Source organism: Ranitomeya imitator, chromosome 8, assembly GCF_032444005.1.
Source record: "Ranitomeya imitator isolate aRanImi1 chromosome 8, aRanImi1.pri, whole genome shotgun sequence".
Classification (NCBI taxonomy): domain Eukaryota; kingdom Metazoa; phylum Chordata; class Amphibia; order Anura; family Dendrobatidae; genus Ranitomeya; species Ranitomeya imitator.
Window position 1 is genome coordinate 90,788,430 of NC_091289.1, and position 19,758 is coordinate 90,808,187.

The 19,758-nt window shown below is 41.7% G+C and overlaps 1 protein-coding gene across 7 annotated transcripts in view; it reads left to right on the forward strand.

Moving 5' to 3' along the window:
• Positions 1–19,758, forward strand: part of PDE4DIP (phosphodiesterase 4D interacting protein) — a 1,776,665-nt gene that overhangs the window by 1,118,714 nt on the left and 638,193 nt on the right. The gene's annotated exons all lie outside the window — the stretch shown is intronic.

Consider the following 19,758-nt stretch of genomic DNA (forward strand, 5'->3'; position numbering starts at 1 on the left):
TTGTTTTAAAAAATCTGCTGTTAACCCCTTCACCCCAAAGCCTGTTTTCAACTTCCTGACAAGGCGATTTTTTTCAATTCTGACCACTGTCACTTTATGAGGTCATAACTCTGAAATGCTTCAACGAATCCTGGTGATTCTGAGAATGTTTTCTTGTGACATATTGTACTTTATGATAATAGTAAAATTTCGTCGATTTGACTTGCGTTTATTTGTGAATAAAGGGAAATTTGGGGAAAATTTTGAAAATTTTGCAATTTTTAAACTTTTAGTTTTGATGCCCTTAAATTAGAGAGTCATATCATACAAAATAGTTAATAAATAACATTACCCACATGTCTGCTTTACATTAGCACTAATTTGGAAAACATAATTTTTTTGTTAGGAAGTTATAAGGGTTAAGAGTTGACCAGCGATTTCTCATTTTTACAACAAAATTAGCAAAACCATTTTTTTTAGGGACCACATCACACTTGAAGTCACTTTGAGAGATCTATATGACAGAAAATGCCCAAAAGTGACACCATTCTAAAAACTGCACCCCACAAGGTACTCACAACCACATTCAAAACGTTTATTAACCCTTCAGGTGCTTCACAGGAATTTTTGGAATGTTTAAAAAAAAATCTCACTGCAAGAATGAATGTGTCGCATGGATTTATGTCTTTTTACATCAACTAAGGAACTTGCCCCTCAGACTATGAGGGGTCATCACAACAGAACCAGACCCAAATAAAACAATCCTTATCTAAGAACTGGCCCAATATTTATGGACATAACTGTTTATCCCTCATGGTAATTCTGCTTCATGTCACCTGTCTTATCCATGTTTTTTTTTTCTCTGTGCTATGTTGTGCATAAATATGTGATTCCTCAGAATTTGTTTTAGTCTTTGCCTGATGAAGAGACCTGTGTAGTCTCGAAAGCTTGCAATTTGTTACCATCTTTTCAGTTAGCCATTAAAAGGTATCAACCACTGAGGACTCTCAATTCTAAATATTTTTCTAAAAAAATTGAACATTTAACTTTATTTTCACAAAAATTTTATTTCAGATCCAATTTGTTTTATTTTACCAAGGGTTACAGGAGAAATTGGACCACAAAAGTTGTTGCACAATTTGTCCTGAGTACGCCGATACCCCATATGTGAGGGTAAATCACTGTATGGGCACATGGCAGAGCTCGGGAGGGAAGGCGAACTATTTGACTTTTCAATGCAAAATTGGCTGGAATTGAGATCGGACACCATGTTGCATTTGGAGAGCCCCTGATGAGCCTAAACATTGAAACCCCCCACAAGTGACACCATTTTGGAAAGTAGACCCCCTAAGAAACTAATCTAGATGTGTGGTGAGCAGTTTGAACCCCCAAGTACTTCACAGAAGTTTATAATGTAGCCCCAACCCTAACTTTAGCCCCTACCCTAACCCTAACTTTACCCACAACCCTAACTTTAGTCCCAACCCTAACCCTAACTTTACCCCCAACCCCAACCCTAACTTTAGCCCCAACCCTAACCCTAACTTTACCCACAACCCTAACTTTAGCCCCAACCCTAACCCTAACCTTAGCCCCAACTCTAACTCTAACTTTAGCTCTAATCCTAATGGGAAAATGGAAATAAAAACATTTTTTTAAATTTTATTATTTTTCCCTTACTAAGCAGGTGATGAAGGGGGTTTGATTTACTTTTATAGGGTTTTTTTGGCGAATTTTTATGATTGGCAGTCATCACGCACTAAAAGATACTTTTTATTGCAAAAAATAGTTTTTGCATCACCACATTTTGAGAGCTATAATTTATCCATATTTTGGCCGACAGAGTCATATGAGGTCTTGTTTTTTGTGGGATGAGTTGAAGTTTTTATTGGTACTATTCTCGGGCACATGACATTTTTTGATTGCTTTTTCTTCCGATTTTTGGGATGCAGAATAAACAAAATCCAGCAATATTTGAATTTCTTTTAGGGGGGGCGTTTATACCATTCCGCGTGTGGTAAAATTGATAAAGCAGCTTTATTCTTCGCGTTAGTACGATTACAGCGATACCTCATTTATATCATTTTTTTATGTTTTGGCGCTTTTACACAATAAAAACTATTTTATATAAAAATTAATTGTTTTTGCATCGCTTTATTCTGAGAGCTATAACTTTTTTATTTTTCTGCTGATGATGCTCTATGGCAGCGGTTTGCGGGAACTCAGTTCCCGCAGAGCAGTACTAGTACGGTGCATATCGGGAAGGGGTTAAACACTACAAAAATTCTGGATAATATACCCATTAATAAAAGAAACAATCAGTTATAATTTAATTAGCAAAGGCCTAAAAATTATTTTCAGAAATACTTATCACACACCAGCAGAATTTTCTGCCAAGTTTTAAATTGATCCAGCACTTTTTTTTTAAGACCCCCTAACGGCCAATGGCTGACATAGAACGTCATGAGCAGGTATCCACTTCCGCATCATGACATGCTATACCCAGGTCTGTCATCTGTTAACAGAAATATAGGGGGTTGTGCACATTACTGATAGGACAAAGACTCTAGAAAAGTGACATGGCTCCCATCAAAAGAAATCCAGTGAAATCTGAGATTCCAATTCTAAATGTCCCCCTCCTTCTGAGCTGAACAGTTTGCTTAAACTTCAGTTAGCATCCACATGTTTGGCATTACTTCAGCGAGGAGTGCCCACTTAATTTACGGGGAGCATGTCTTCGAAGAATGAGCTGAACACTACAACATTATGATAAACTGCACTAGAATGCCATATTTTGATATATGTAGATGAATTGCCAGAGGGTGTAATTTCTAAATTGATGTCAGTTGAGGTATATTTCTGCTCTTCTGGCACTTGGGGCTCTGCAAATGGTGTCTGCAAACTATTCCAGGAAAATCTGTGCTCCAAAGGTCAAATAGTGCTCCTTTCCTCCTGAGTTTCACCGCATGGCCAAACAGTACTGTACAGCCACATGTGGGGTATTGCTATGTTCAGCAGAGATTGCATAGCTAATTATGCAACCATTTTTACATATTTCCCTTGTGAAAATGTAAAATCTGGGGGTAAAACATTTTAGTGGTAAAAATGTAATTTTTTTTTGTGAAACACATGTGGTTTCAAAATGATCACTGCACAGCTAGATGATTTCATTAAGAAGTATAGTTTTTAAAATGGGGTCACTTATTTTGTGTTCTGCTGTCCTGACATCTCAGAGGCTCTGCCAATGTGACTTGGCACCAGCAAACCAAATCTTTACTCCAATATGGCATCCCTTGTCTTCTGAGCTTTGCGCAGTGGATGAAAAGCAGGTTTTGACCACATATGGTGTATTGCACTACTCAGTAAAAATTGTGTCACAAATTTTGTGGTCCATTTTCTCCTATTAGCCTTTCTGAAAATTAAAAACTTGGGGCTCAAACAACATTTTAGTGGAATTTTTTTTTCATTTTGACCACCCAATGTTATACAATTCTGTGAAATAACTGTAGGCTTAAATACTCACTACACCTGTAGAGGAAATCTTCAAGAGGTGTAGTTTCCAAAATTGAGTCACATGTAGGGGTTTATGTAGTTTTGGAAAATCATCGCTCTCCAAATGCAACATAGTGTCTGCAATCTATTCCAGTAGTAGAGTAAATATTAGTGTGCACACTGTCAGAGGTGCTAGTGAAACGGGCTGTTTAAGTCCACATCAAAGTAAGTTCAAAATTAATTGCTCACTCTTAAGTATACGTTTGCAACGTATACTTAAGAGTATGCAGTGAATTTTGAACTTGCAATCTATTCCAGTCAGTTTTGTTCTCCAAAAGTCAAATAGAGTTCCTTCCCTTCTGAAACCTGCAGTGTACCCAAACAGTAGTTTTACACCACATATGGGGTATCCGTGTACTCAGCAGAAATTACACAACAAATTATAAAACTCAGTGAAAAACCTGTAGTTTCCATAATGGGGTCACTTGTAGGTTATTTCCACTGTTTAGGTGCATCAGTAACAGTGCAAATGTAACTGTGCCAATTATCTATTCCAGCCAATTTTGGGATCAAAAATTCAAATGGTGTTCCTTCCTTTCTGAGCCTTGCCATGTGCCCAAACAGTAGTTTCCATCACATACGGGGTGCCAGTTTACTCAGAAGCAATTCCACAACAAATATAACTCCATTTTCTCCTGTTATCCTTGTGAAAATGAAAAATTGAAATCTAAAGCAACATTTTTGTAGGAAAAAGTAAAATGTTCATTTTTTCCTCCACATTGCTTTAATGCCTGTCTAACTAAAGGGTTAATAAACATCTCAAATGTAGTTTTGAGCAGTTTCAGATGGTGTAGTTTTTAAAATGGTGTCACTTTTGGGTAATTTATGTCATATAGTCCTTCAAAGTGACTTCAGATATGCTGTGGTCCCCCCAAAAATAGGTTTTTGAAAATTTTGTAGTAGCACCCCCTTTTGAAAGTATCACAGCTTGTAAAAGCTTTTTTGTAACCAGAGAAGAGTCTTTCAATTCTTATTTGAGGGATTTTCATCCAGCCTTCCTTCCATTTCTGTGAGATTCCCAGATCGCCTTGCATACACTGCTATTTTGAGGACTAGCCATACATTTTCAGTGATGTTCAAATCAGGGAACTGTGAGGTTCCTTGTAAAACCTCCAGCTTGCGCTTTTGAGGTAGCCTATTGTGGATCTTGATGTGTGTTTAGGATCATTATCCATTTGTAAAAGCTATCCTCTTTTCAACTTCAGCTTATTTTTACAGTTGGTACGTTTGCATCAAGAATTTGTTGACATTTCATTGAATACATTCTTTCCTCTACACAATAGTGCTGGTTAAGGCCCCTATCACACATCAGTTTTTTGCCATCAGTCGCCATCCGTTGAATTTTTAAAAATTTTGAATTATTGTATTAGCGACAGATTGCAATGGATGGCCTCCCGTTTCATCCGTCGTTCGCCGGATCCATCGAAAATTGTTCGACCGTTGTTCGTATATTATAGGTTCCTCAAAGTAGCCACGTTTTGCTTTGATGACTGCTTTGCACACTCTTGGCATTCTCTTGATGAGCTTCAAGAAGTAGTCACCGGAAATGGTTTTCCAACAATCTTGAAGGAGTTCCCAGAAATGCTTAGCACTTGTTGGCCCTTTTGCCTTCACTCTGCGGTCCAGCTCACCCCAAACCATATTGATTGGGTTCAGGTCTGGTGACTGTGGTGGCCAGGTCATCTGGCGCAGCACCCCATCACTCTTCTTCTTGGTCAAATAGCCCTTACACAGCCTGGAGGTGTGTTTGGGATCATTGTCCTGTTGAAAAATAAATGATAGTCCAACTAAGAACAAACCGGATGGAAAAGCATGCTGCAAGATGCTGTGGTAGCCATGCTGGTTCAGTATACCTTCAATTTTGAATAGATCCCCAACAGTGTCACCAGCAAAGCACCCCACAACATCACACCTCCTCCTCCATGCTTCACGGTGGGAACCAGGCATGTAGAGTCCATCCGTTCACCTTTTCTGCGTCGCAGAATTCGCAGGTTAACAGCAGCTCAGATTAGAGACCAGGTCAATGCCACACAGAGTTCTAGCAGCAGACACATCTCTACAACAACTGTTAGGGTTCATTTCCACTTTCGAGAAAAAAAACGGTCCGTAATCTGGACCGAAAAAAACCGGATGAAAAGTATGCGATTGTCATGCGAGTTCAATGCAATTTTTTTAATCGCACCATCCGTTTTACATCCATATGACATCCGTATGCAATCCGTTTTTTTTACTCAGCAACTATTTTTATACAGTCATTTACAGGACTATTTAAAAACTGAAAATGTAGGCCCCTTAAAAAATAGTGAGGAAAGAATGGTTGTAGATGACGAGGAAAAAGCTAACATATTAAACACCTTCTTCTCCACGGTATTCACGGTGGAAAATGAAATGCTAGGTGAAATCCCAAGAAACAATGAAAACCCTATATTAAGGGTCACCAATCTAACCCAAGAAGAGGTGCGAAACCGGCTAAATAAGATTAAAATAGATAAATCTCCGGGTCCGGATGGCATACACCCACGAGTACTAAGAGAACTAAGTAATGTAATAGATAAACCATTATTTCTTATTTTTAGTGACTCTATAGCGACAGGGTCTGTTCCGCAGGACTAGCGCATAGCAAATGTGGTGCCAATATTCAAAAAGGGCTCTAAAAGTGAACCTGGAAATTATAGGCCAGTAAGTCTAACCTCTATTGTTGGTAAAATATTTGAAGGGTTTCTGAGGGATGTTATTCTGGATTATCTCAATGAGAATAACTGTTTAACTCCATATCAGCATGGGTTTATGAGAAATCGCTCCTGTCAAACCAATCTAATCAGTTTTTATGAAGAGGTAAGCTATAGACTGGACCACGGTGAGTCATTGGACGTGGTATATCTCGATTTTTCCAAAGCGTTTGATACCGTGCCGCACAAGAGGTTGGTACACAAAATGAGAATGCTTGGTCTGGGGGAAAATGTGTGTAAATGGGTTAGTAACTGGCTTAGTGATAGAAAGCAGAGGGTGGTTATAAATGGTATAGTCTCTAACTGGGTCGCTGTGACCAGTGGGGTACCGCAGGGGTCAGTATTGGGACCTGTTCTCTTCAACATATTCATTAATGATCTGGTAGAAGGTTTACACAGTAAAATATCGATATTTGCAGATGATACAAAACTATGTAAAGCAGTTAATACAAGAGAAGATAGTATTCTGCTACAGATGGATCTGGATAAGTTGGAAACTTGGGCTGAAAGGTGGCAGATGAGGTTTAACAATGATAAATGTAAGGTTATACACATGGGAAGAGGGAATCAATATCACCATTACACACTGAACGGGAAACCACTGGGTAAATCTGACAGGGAGAAGGACTTGGGGATCCTAGTTAATGATAAACTTACCTGGAGCAGCCAGTGCCAGGCAGCAGCTGCCAATGCAAACAGGATCATGGGGTGCATTAAAAGAGGTCTGGATATACACATGATGAGAGCATTATACTGCCTCTGTACAAATCCCTAGTTAGACCGCACATGGAGTACTGTGTCCAGTTTTGGGCACCAGTGCTCAGGAAGGATATAATGGAACTAGAGAGAGTACAAAGGAGGGCAACAAAATTAATAAAGGGGATGGGAGAACTACAATACCCAGATAGATTAGCGAAATTAGGATTATTTAGTCTAGAAAAAAGACGACTGAGGGGCGATCTAATAACCATGTATAAGTATATAAGGGGACAATACAAATATCTCGCTGAGGATCTGTTTATACCAAGGAAGGTGACGGGCACAAGGGGGCATTCTTTGCGTCTGGAGGAGAGAAGGTTTCTCCACCAACATAGAAGAGGATTCTTTACTGTTAGGGCAGTGAGAATCTGGAATTGCTTGCCTGAGGAGGTGGTGATGGCGAACTCAGTCGAGGGGTTCAAGAGAGGCCTGGATGTCTTCCTGGAGCAGAACAATATTGTATCATACAATTATTAGGTTCTGTAGAAGGACGTAGATCTGGGTATTTATTATGATGGAATATAGGCTGAACTGGATGGACAAATGTCTTTTTTCGGCCTTACTAACTATGTTACTATGTTACTATGTTACAGTGCTCTATGCCACAAAATGGTAAGTTAAACAAATAAATAGGGCAGCACACTGCAGCGCCAAAACATGCAAACTTGAAAACATGAAATTTTTAAACTGCATTACTGCACTAGAAATATGAAAAATGAGAGCTTTTAGCGCATAAAAATGGCCAATTTTATGTGTACCTCGTAGCCACTTTACGGCATCTCTCTTATACGAGGTCCTACTATAAACCTACCTCACTGAGAATAAACGTCTCCATCTGAATGGGTACATGTGAAACCTCTCCTTGGACTCAAATTCTCTCTCACTGTGGAGGGGTATTGGACCTACTATAATTAAAACACCTGAAGCTAGGAGGCAGGGAGTGCACGATCAGAAGGCTAGAGAATACATTTCAAAAAACCTGATCTGCACATCCAAACATAGACTGAGTGTGAACAGGTGCTGAACCCAGAGTCGCCAACTCGTATATAATCAAATAAATAGGGCAGCACACTGCAGCGCCAAAACATGGAAACTTGAAAACATGAAATTTTTAAACTGCATTACTGCACTAGAAATATGAAAAATGAGAGCTTTTAGCGCATAAAAATGGCCAATTTTATGTGTACCTCGTAGCCACGTTACGGCATCTCTCTTATACGAGGTCCTACTATAAACCTACCTCGCTGAGAATAAACGTCTCCATCTGAATGGGTACATGTGAAACCTCTCCTTGGACTCAAATTCTCTCTCACTGTGGAGGGGTATTGGACCTACTATAATTAAAACACCTGAAGCTAGGAGGCAGGGAGTGCACGATCAGAAGGCTAGAGAATACATTTCAAAAAACCTGATCTGCACATCCAAACATAGACTGAGTGTGAACAGGTGCTGAACCCAGAGTCGCCAACTCGTATATAATCAAATAAATAGGGCAGCACACTGCAGCGCCAAAACATGCAAACTTGAAAACATGAAATTTTTAAACTGCATTACTGCACTAGAAATATGAAAAATGAGAGCTTTTAGCGCATAAAAATGGCCAATTTTATGTGTACCTCGTAGCCACGTTACGGCATCTCTCTTATACGAGGTCCTACTATAAACCTACCTCGCTGAGAATAAACGTCTCCATCTGAATGGGTACATGTGAAACCTCTCCTTGGACTCAAATTCTCTCTCACTGTGGAGGGGTATTGGACCTACTATAATTAAAACACCTGAAGCTAGGAGGCAGGGAGTGCACGATCAGAAGGCTAGAGAATACATTTCAAAAAACCTGATCTGCACATCCAAACATAGACTGAGTGTGAACAGGTGCTGAACCCAGAGTCGCCAACTCGTATATAATCAAATAAATAGGGCAGCACACTGCAGCGCCAAAACATGCAAACTTGAAAACATGAAATTTTTAAACTGCATTACTGCACTAGAAATATGAAAAATGAGAGCTTTTAGCGCATAAAAATGGCCAATTTTATGTGTACCTCGTAGCCACGTTACGGCATCTCTCTTATACGAGGTCCTACTATAAACCTACCTCGCGGAGAATAAACGTCTCCATCTGAATGGGTACATGTGAAACCTCTCCTTGGACTCAAATTCTCTCTCACTGTGGAGGGGTATTGGACCTACTATAATTAAAACACCTGAAGCTAGGAGGCAGGGAGTGCACGATCAGAAGGCTAGAGAATACATTTCAAAAAACCTGATCTGCACATCCAAACATAGACTGAGTGTGAACAGGTGCTGAACCCAGAGTCGCCAACTCGTATATAATCAAATAAATAGGGCAGCACACTGCAGCGCCAAAACATGCAAACTTGAAAACACGAAATTTGAACTGCATTACTGCACTATAAATATGAAAAATGAGAGCTTTTAGCGCATAAAAATGGCCATATTTATGTGTACCTCGTAGCCACTTTACGGCATCTCTCTTATACGAGGTCCTACGCTTGACCTACCTCATTGAGAATAAACGTCTCCATCTGAACGGGTACATGTGAAACCTCTTCTTGGACTCAAATTCTCACTCTCTGTGGAGGGGTATTAGACCTACTATAATTAAAACACCTGTGGCTAGGAGGCGGGAGTGCACGATCAGAAGGCTAGAGAATACATTTCAAAAACCTGACCTGCACATCCAAACATAGACTGAGTGTGAACAGGTGCTGAACCCAGAGTCGCCAACTCGTATATAGTTAAGTAAAAAGGGCAGCACACTGCAGCGCCAAAACATGCAAACTTGAAAACACGAAATTTGAACTGCATTACTGCACTAGAAATATGAAAAATGAGAGCTTTTAGCGCATAAAAATGGCCATATTTATGTGTACCTCGTAGCCACTTTACGGCATCTCTCTTATACGAGGTCCTACGCTTGACCTACCTCATTGAGAATAAACGTCTCCATCTGAACGGGTACATGTGAAACCTCTTCTTGGACTCAAATTCTCACTCTCTGTGGAGGGGTATTAGACCTACTATAATTAAAACACCTGTGGCTAGGAGGCGGGAGTGCACGATCAGAAGGCTAGAGAATACATTTCAAAAACCTGACCTGCACATCCAAACATAGACTGAGTGTGAACAGGTGCTGAACCCAGAGTCGCCAACTCGTATATAGTTAAGTAAAAAGGGCAGCACACTGCAGCGCCAAAACATGCAAACTTGAAAACACGAAATTTGAACTGCATTACTGCACTAGAAATATGAAAAATGAGAGATTTTAGCGCATAAAAATGGCCATATTTATGTGTACCTCGTAGCCACTTTACGGCATCTCTCTTATACGAGGTCCTACGCTTGACCTACCTCATTGAGAATAAATGTCTCCATCTGAACGGGTACATGTGAAACCTCTTCTTGGACTCAAATTCTCACTCTCTGTGGAGGGGTATTAGACCTACTATAATTAAAACACCTGTGGCTAGGAGGCGGGAGTGCACGATCAGAAGGCTAGAGAATACATTTCAAAAACCTGACCTGCACATCCAAACATAGACTGAGTGTGAACAGGTGCTGAACCCAGAGTCGCCAACTCGTATATAGTTAAGTAAAAAGGGCAGCACACTGCAGCGCCAAAACATGCAAACTTGAAAACACGAAATTTGAACTGCATTACTGCACTAGAAATATGAAAAATGAGAGCTTTTAGCGCATAAAAATGGCCATATTTATGTGTACCTCGTAGCCACTTTACGGCATCTCTCTTATACGAGGTCCTACGCTTGACCTACCTCATTGAGAATAAACGTCTCCATCTGAACGGGTACATGTGAAACCTCTTCTTGGACTCAAATTCTCACTCTCTGTGGAGGGGTATTAGACCTACTATAATTAAAACACCTGTGGCTAGGAGGCGGGAGTGCACGATCAGAAGGCTAGAGAATACATTTCAAAAACCTGACCTGCACATCCAAACATAGACTGAGTGTGAACAGGTGCTGAACCCAGAGTCGCCAACTCGTATATAGTTAAGTAAAAAGGGCAGCACACTGCAGCGCCAAAACATGCAAACTTGAAAACACGAAATTTGAACTGCATTACTGCACTAGAAATATGAAAAATGAGAGCTTTTAGCGCATAAAAATGGCCATATTTATGTGTACCTCGTAGCCACTTTACGGCATCTCTCTTATACGAGGTCCTACGCTTGACCTACCTCATTGAGAATAAATGTCTCCATCTGAACGGGTACATGTGAAACCTCTTCTTGGACTCAAATTCTCACTCTCTGTGGAGGGGTATTAGACCTACTATAATTAAAACACCTGTGGCTAGGAGGCGGGAGTGCACGATCAGAAGGCTAGAGAATACATTTCAAAAACCTGACCTGCACATCCAAACATAGACTGAGTGTGAGCAGGTGCTGAACCCAGAGTCGCCAACTCGTATATAGTTAAGTAAAAAGGGCAGCACACTGCAGCGCCAAAACATGCAAACTTGAAAACACGAAATTTGAACTGCATTACTGCACTAGAAATATGAAAAATGAGAGCTTTTAGCGCATAAAAATGGCCATATTTATGTGTACCTCGTAGCCACTTTACGGCATCTCTCTTATACGAGGTCCTACGCTTGACCTACCTCATTGAGAATAAACGTCTCCATCTGAACGGGTACATGTGAAACCTCTTCTTGGACTCAAATTCTCACTCTCTGTGGAGGGGTATTAGACCTACTATAATTAAAACACCTGTGGCTAGGAGGCGGGAGTGCACGATCAGAAGGCTAGAGAATACATTTCAAAAACCTGACCTGCACATCCAAACATAGACTGAGTGTGAACAGGTGCTGAACCCAGAGTCGCCAACTCGTATATAGTTAAGTAAAAAGGGCAGCACACTGCAGCGCCAAAACATGCAAACTTGAAAACACGAAATTTGAACTGCATTACTGCACTAGAAATATGAAAAATGAGAGCTTTTAGCGCATAAAAATGGCCATATTTATGTGTACCTCGTAGCCACTTTACGGCATCTCTCTTATACGAGGTCCTACACTTGACCTACCTCATTGAGAATAAACGTCTCCATCTGAACGGGTACATGTGAAACCTTTGGCGACTCTGGGTTCAGCACCTGTTCACACTCAGTCTATGTTTGGATGTGCAGGTCAGGTTTTTGAAATGTATTCTCTAGCCTTCTGATCGTGCACTCCCGCCTCCTAGCCACAGGTGTTTTAATTATAGTAGGTCTAATACCCCTCCACAGAGAGTGAGAATTTGAGTCCAAGAAGAGGTTTCACATGTACCCGTTCAGATGGAGACGTTTATTCTCAATGAGGTAGGTCAAGCGTAGGACCTCGTATAAGAGAGATGCCGTAAAGTGGCTACGAGGTACACATAAATATGGCCATTTTTATGCGCTAAAAGCTCTCATTTTTCATATTTCTAGTGCAGTAATGCAGTTCAAATTTCGTGTTTTCAAGTTTGCATGTTTTGGCGCTGCAGTGTGCTGCCCTTTTTACTTAACTATATACGAGTTGGCGACTCTGGGTTCAGCACCTGTTCACACTCAGTCTATGTTTGGATGTGCAGGTCTGGTTTTTGAAATGTATTCTCTAGCCTTCTGATCGTGCACTCCCGCCTCCTAGCCACAGGTGTTTTAATTATAGTAGGTCTAATACCCCTCCACAGAGAGTGAGAATTTGAGTCCAAGAAGAGGTTTCACATGTACCCGTTCAGATGGAGACGTTTATTCTCAATGAGGTAGGTCAAGCGTAGGACCTCGTATAAGAGAGATGCCGTAAAGTGGCTACGAGGTACACATAAATATGGCCATTTTTATGCGCTAAAAGCTCTCATTTTTCATATTTCTAGTGCAGTAATGCAGTTCAAATTTCGTGTTTTCAAGTTTGCATGTTTTGGCGCTGCAGTGTGCTGCCCTTTTTACTTAACTATATACGAGTTGGCGACTCTGGGTTCAGCACCTGTTCACACTCAGTCTATGTTTGGATGTGCAGGTCAGGTTTTTGAAATGTATTCTCTAGCCTTCTGATCGTGCACTCCCGCCTCCTAGCCACAGGTGTTTTAATTATAGTAGGTCTAATACCCCTCCACAGAGAGTGAGAATTTGAGTCCAAGAAGAGATTTCACATGTACCCGTTCAGATGGAGACGTTTATTCTCAATGAGGTAGGTCAAGCGTAGGACCTCGTATAAGAGAGATGCCGTAAAGTGGCTACGAGGTACACATAAATATGGCCATTTTTATGCGCTAAAAGCTCTCATTTTTCATATTTCTAGTGCAGTAATGCAGTTCAAATTTCGTGTTTTCAAGTTTGCATGTTTTGGCGCTGCAGTGTGCTGCCCTTTTTACTTAACTATATACGAGTTGGCGACTCTGGGTTCAGCACCTGTTCACACTCAGTCTATGTTTGGATGTGCAGGTCAGGTTTTTGAAATGTATTCTCTAGCCTTCTGATCGTGCACTCCCGCCTCCTAGCCACAGGTGTTTTAATTATAGTAGGTCTAATACCCCTCCACAGAGAGTGAGAATTTGAGTCCAAGAAGAGGTTTCACATGTACCCGTTCAGATGGAGACGTTTATTCTCAATGAGGTAGGTCAAGCGTAGGACCTCGTATAAGAGAGATGCCGTAAAGTGGCTACGAGGTACACATAAATATGGCCATTTTTATGCGCTAAAAGCTCTCATTTTTCATATTTCTAGTGCAGTAATGCAGTTCAAATTTCGTGTTTTCAAGTTTGCATGTTTTGGCGCTGCAGTGTGCTGCCCTTTTTACTTAACAAACCCTAGACACCCCGTCACAGCCGGAGGACTAAATACCCCTATAGATAGAAATAGGTATACTACCTTGCCTAAGAGCAGAACCCCAAAGGATAGGCAGCCCCCCACAAATATTGGCTGTGAGTAGGAGAGGAAAGACACACAGGCAGAAAACAGGATTTAGCACAAGAGGCCACTCTAGCTAAAATAGGAAAGGATAGGACAGGGTACTGTGCGGCCAGTATTAAAACCCTTCCAAAAATATCCACAGCAGATTATACAAAAATTCCTCCATCTAACTAAAGACGTGGAACGTATATCTGCAACTCCAGAGAATCCTACACTCAGAGCAGGAATACAATAAAAAAACAAGCACACAGCAAGTATGCCATAGAAAAAGAAACAGACACTTATCTTTGCTGAATTGGCAGCTAAGCAGGAGAAGCCAGACAGAGGTCCAATACCTCCCAAGAAACATTGACAACTGGCAAGGACTAATGAGTCCTGCAAACCTAAATACCTCAGTCAGAATTGCAATCAGCAGATACACCTGTCCAGGACTGCAGCCCAGGGACAACTGCATTACCACCTACTACCACCGGAGGGAGCCCAAAAGCAGAATTCACAACAGTGTGCTCCTCTGAGTATCCAGAGTCCTGTCCAGTAATGTGCTGGGGTGCAGGCAGTGCGGTGCTGGTGTATGTGATGTGTGCTCCCCTGAATATCCCGAGTCCTGTCCAGTAATGTGCTGGGGTGCAGGCAGTGCAGTGCTGGTGTATGTGATGCTCTCAGTGCAGATGAGCGTTGAGCACTCTGGTACCCAGCACACGACACCTGAAGGTTCTGCAGTTATCGCCCCTCTGAGCCTCACATTATCACACCTCAGCTATACTGTCCGCTGTGTAACATCTCTTGAAGACTCGTGTATGATTCCAGATTTCGCATATTTATTGTTTTGGTCTTGCTAGCAATGGACCTAATATGCCGGGCAGTGGTGACCACGGTTATTTCACTATATATAGACGTAGTGATGAGTCCAGGTTTAGGTTCCTCTCTGACTGAGAATCATGTTGGTTCTGTGTGGGCGGCCAAAGTCTCTTTGTTTGTTTGACTAAACTATTACAGATAGGATACACAGGCTGATGTCAGAGATTTGTCTGTTGAGAACAATATGTATTGCTGACATAGCAAAATGACCTACCGTATTTTTTGGACTATAAGACACACTTTTTTTCCAAAAAATTCTGGGGGAAATTGAGGGTGCATCTTATAATCGGAATATACTTACAAAATACTGTAGTGGCGGTCTCAGTCCGATGCTGCAGGGCGATGCAGCACTGTGGTGTGGCGGTGGTGCTCTGTGGTGCTGGGGGGGAACTCCGCCAGCATTTTGTGAAAGCCCTGAGGCCCCCACAGATCCATTGCTGCGATGCGGTGGCCTCGGGAAAATGGCTGCCAGGGGACAAGATCTCATTGCTGAGATCTGAATCTGAGCATGCACCGCCCCCAGCAACCATTTTGCCGGAGGCCACCTCATCACAGCAGTTGATCTGTAGGGGCCTCCGGGCTTTCTCAAAATGCTGGTGGAGTTCCCCCGCAGCACCACAGAGCATCACTGCCGCACCTGTCGCAAAATGCCGGCGGAGCCCCGCCGCACCACAACATTGCAAAGTACCAGCGGAATCACCAGAAACCCAGAGCACCACCGCCGCACCAGCCTAGGATGGAATTTACTGGAAGCCACTGCACCAGCCTGGACCACCGAACAACCCCTGTAACCACGCTCCAGTGTGACCACTCCTCCATCTGTGCCGATCTCCCCTCGGTAAGCTGAATTCGGACTGTAAGATGGACCCCCATTTGACACAACTTTAAGTGTTAGGCTGGGGTCACACTTGCAAGTGCAATGCAAGAAACTCACGCATCAATACCCGGCACTGCCATCAGCACTGGGGACCGGAGTGTGTGGCTGCATGTATTTCTATGCAGCTGAACGCTCCGGTCCCAAGTGCCGGCGGCAGTGCCAGGTATTGATGCAAGAGACTTGCGCGAGTTTCTCGCATTGCACTCGTAAGTGTGACCCCGACCTTAGTTATTTACTTTTATTGATGTGGTGATGAGGTGGTTTATATATTTATAGGGAGTCGATCACTGCCAAAATGCATATTAAACAAGTTAGAAAGGGCACTTGGCTCCTATAAAGATCATAGCAGCACAGTACATTATAGTGGTGCAGAGCAAAATAAAATTACTTTTAATTAAAATACAAATGAGTATCCAGAGTCCTGTCCAGTAATGTGGTGCACACTTGTCTTGGCCAAAAGAACAATCACCATAACTCCCATTCTAAGGGTGCATACTCTTGATCAGTGAATGCAGCATTTTGGACGCAGTGTCTTACCGCTGTATCCAAAATGCTGCGTAGTACAGTAGCAGCATAATGGAAGGGATTTCTAGAAATCCCATCCTCACTATGCTTCTTCCCTCCGCAGCATTTTTTTAGCTGCAGTGCGGGTTTTGGGACTTTCGCATCTCCGCAGCATGTTCATTTCAGGCTTCAGAGTTGGAAGAGATCTCAATCGGGTGAATGCAGGGATAAGCTGCCCTGCACTCACTGCAGATCGTGAGTACAGGGCAGCTACGGTCTCCCTAAGTTCACCCGCGGGTTCCCACAGGTTTGAAGACACTGCTTTCAAGACGCAGCGCCTCCAGATGTTGAGCACATACCCTAAGGCTATGTTCACACACTGCATTTCTGTGTTTTCGCCCATAGCACGCTGCAAAAATGCAGAAAAGAATTGACACTCATTCTTTCCAAAGTGCAGCAAAACCTGTGCAGGTTGCACTTTCTGCAAATAAATAAAACCAGTGTGGCTTTTACCTGAATCACAATAAAAAATGCAGGTTTAGAACAGCATAAAACCAAGGTAAAAATGCAGCAAAGCCTTACATGTGTGAACATAGCCTAAAGAGGAGGAGAGAGTGGAGAATACAATTTATATACTTCATTCATTGACCAAAACTCCATAGACCGTTCATAGGGGGGCACCAAAATCTCCTCATTTGCATTAGATTTAAAATAATTTTCTCAGGAAATTGTCCTGTTCTAGTATATATTTTACAGGAGCTAAGTCCCTTATACCACTATATGGCTAGCTTAATATGCATCTTGGGGGTGACAGACTTCTTTTTTAGGTAGTGGTGTTACCATTTTTTGGAATGTAGAAATTTGGAGGGGCACAATATGGTACGTGGGCCCGTGAGGTCTGGGGGGCCCAATTAGAACTTCTGCTATGGAGCCCCATCATTTCTATGTACGCCCCCGATGGAGGATGCATTGTACCATTCATATATGCCTCTGCTGCAGGACTGACTGGCAATAACTTACACACCACGTCCAATGTTGCCCCTCGGTACATACAGGCATCCAGCCATGTTTCTCCAAAGGGGTGGTTGGTCGGTGGCGTTCATACCCCTTCCCGCTCCCACATCCCTCGCTCAACCCAATGGGAAGGGCCCTGCTATTAGCCCTGAAGAGCCCTGTGTGCGGCTCTTGTGATTGGCTAGGCGTTTTGGGACAAGGAGGCATGGTCTGTTGGAGAAGATGCACCATTGTTTACCTATTTTAAAAAATTTACTATGGGGGGCGCCATTTTGCAGTTTGCCTCAGGCAGCAGAGAGACTAGGTTCACCCCTGAGGACAGGCAACAAGTAGAAGAGACTTGTTTGGGCTAAAGAACACAAGGAATGGACATTAGACCAGTGGAAACCTGTGCTTTGGTCTGATGAGTCCAAACTTGAGATCTTTGGTTCCAACCACTGTGTCTTTGTTCGGGTGGGGGTGCTTTGCTGGCGACACTTTTGGAGATTTATTCAAAATTGAAGGCATACTGAACCAGCATGGCTACCACAGCATCTTGCAGCGGCATGCTATTCCATTCGCTTTGCGTTTAGTTGGACCATCTTTTATTTTTCAACAGGACAATGACCCCAAACACACCTCCAGGCTGTGTAAGGGCAATTTGACCAAGAAGGGGAGTGATGGGGTGCTACGCCAGATGACCTGGCCTCCACAGTCACCAGACCTGAACCCAATCAAGATGATTTGGGGTGAGTTGGACCGCAGAGTGAAGGCAAAAGGGCCAACAAGTGCTAAGCATCTCTGGAAACTCCGAACTCCTTCAAGATTGTTGGAAGACCATTTCCGGTGACTACCTCTTGAAGCTCATCAAGAGAATGCCAAGAGTGTGCAAAGCAGTTATCAAAGCAAAAGGTGGCTACTTTGAAGAACCTAGAATATAAGACATATTTTCAGTTGTTTCACACTTTTTTGTTAAGTATATAATTCCACATGTGTTAATTCATAGTTTTGATGCCTTCAGTGTGAATTTACAATTTTCATAGCCATGAAAATACAGAAAAATGTTTAAATGAGGTGTGTCCAAACTTTTGGTCTGTACTGCATATATATACAGTATATATATGTAAGCACACAACAAACAAAAACGATCAATAGGCCAAAATGTATTGAAAAAATATGATAAATTTTATTGTACAAATTCAATAAAAACAGGTGCATTAGTGGGTACTCCCACAGGACATATATATAAATTTCAACAGCAAAACGGGACATGGAAGGTCTGGCGTTAGTACTCAAATATTTATGCACAGAGTCAAAGTACTGGACTCCTGTATTATCGGTATTATATATCCCCAAACAAATGGTATGACGGTGTTTCAAGATCATATAGGTTGAAGACATTAGCATACAATGTCTGTTACAAACCCCCAAATATAACAGAAATCATGGAAAGTCTACTTCTAAAGCAGATAGATGAAGCTGCAACCCATAATGAGGTCCTGGTTATGGGGGACTTTAACTACCCGGATATTAACTGGGAAACAGAAACCTGTGAAACCCATAAAGGCAACAGGTTTCTGCTAATAACCAAGAAAAATTATCTTTCACAATTGGTGCAGAATCCAACCAGAGGAGCAGCACTTTTAGACCTGATACTATCTAATAGACCTGACAGAATAACAAATCTGCAGGTGGTCGGGCATCTAGGAAATAGCGACCACAATATTGTACAGTTTCACCTGTCCTTCACTAGGGGACTTGTCAGGGAGTCACAAAAACACTGAACTTTGGGAAGGCAAAGTTTGACCAGCTTAGAGATGCCCTTAATCTGGTAGACTGGGACAATATCCTCAGAAATAAGAATACAGATAATAAATGGGAAATGTTTAAGAACATCGTAAATAGGCACTGTAAGTGGATTATACCTTGTGGGAATAAAAGGACTAGAAATAGGAAAAACCCTATGTGGCTAAACAAAGAAGTAAGACAGGCAATTAACAGTAAAAAGAAAGCATTTGCACTACTAAAGCAGGATGGCACCATTGAAGCTCTAAAAAACTATAGGGAGAAAAATACTTTATCTAAAAAACTAATTAAAGCTGCCAAAAAGGAAACAGAGAAGCACATTGCTAAAGAGAGTAAAACTAATCCCAAACTGTTCTTCAACTATATCAATAGTAAAAGAATAAAAACTGAAAATGTAGGCCCCTTAAAAAATAGTGAGGAAAGAATGGTTGTAGATGACGAGGAAAAAGCTAACATATTAAACACCTTCTTCTCCACGGTATTCACGGTGGAAAATGAAATGCTAGGTGAAATCCCAAGAAACAATGAAAACCCTATATTAATGGTCACCAATCTAACCCAAGAAAAGGTGCGAAACCGGCTAAATAAGATTAAAATAGATAAATCTCCAGGTCCGGATGGCATACACCCACGAGTACTAAGAGAACTAAGTAATGTAATACATAAACCATTATTTCTTATTTTTAGGGACTCTATAGCGACGGGGTCTGTTCCGCAGGACTGGCGCATAGCAAATGTGGTGCCAATATTCAAAAAGGGCTCTAAAAGTGAACCCGGAAAT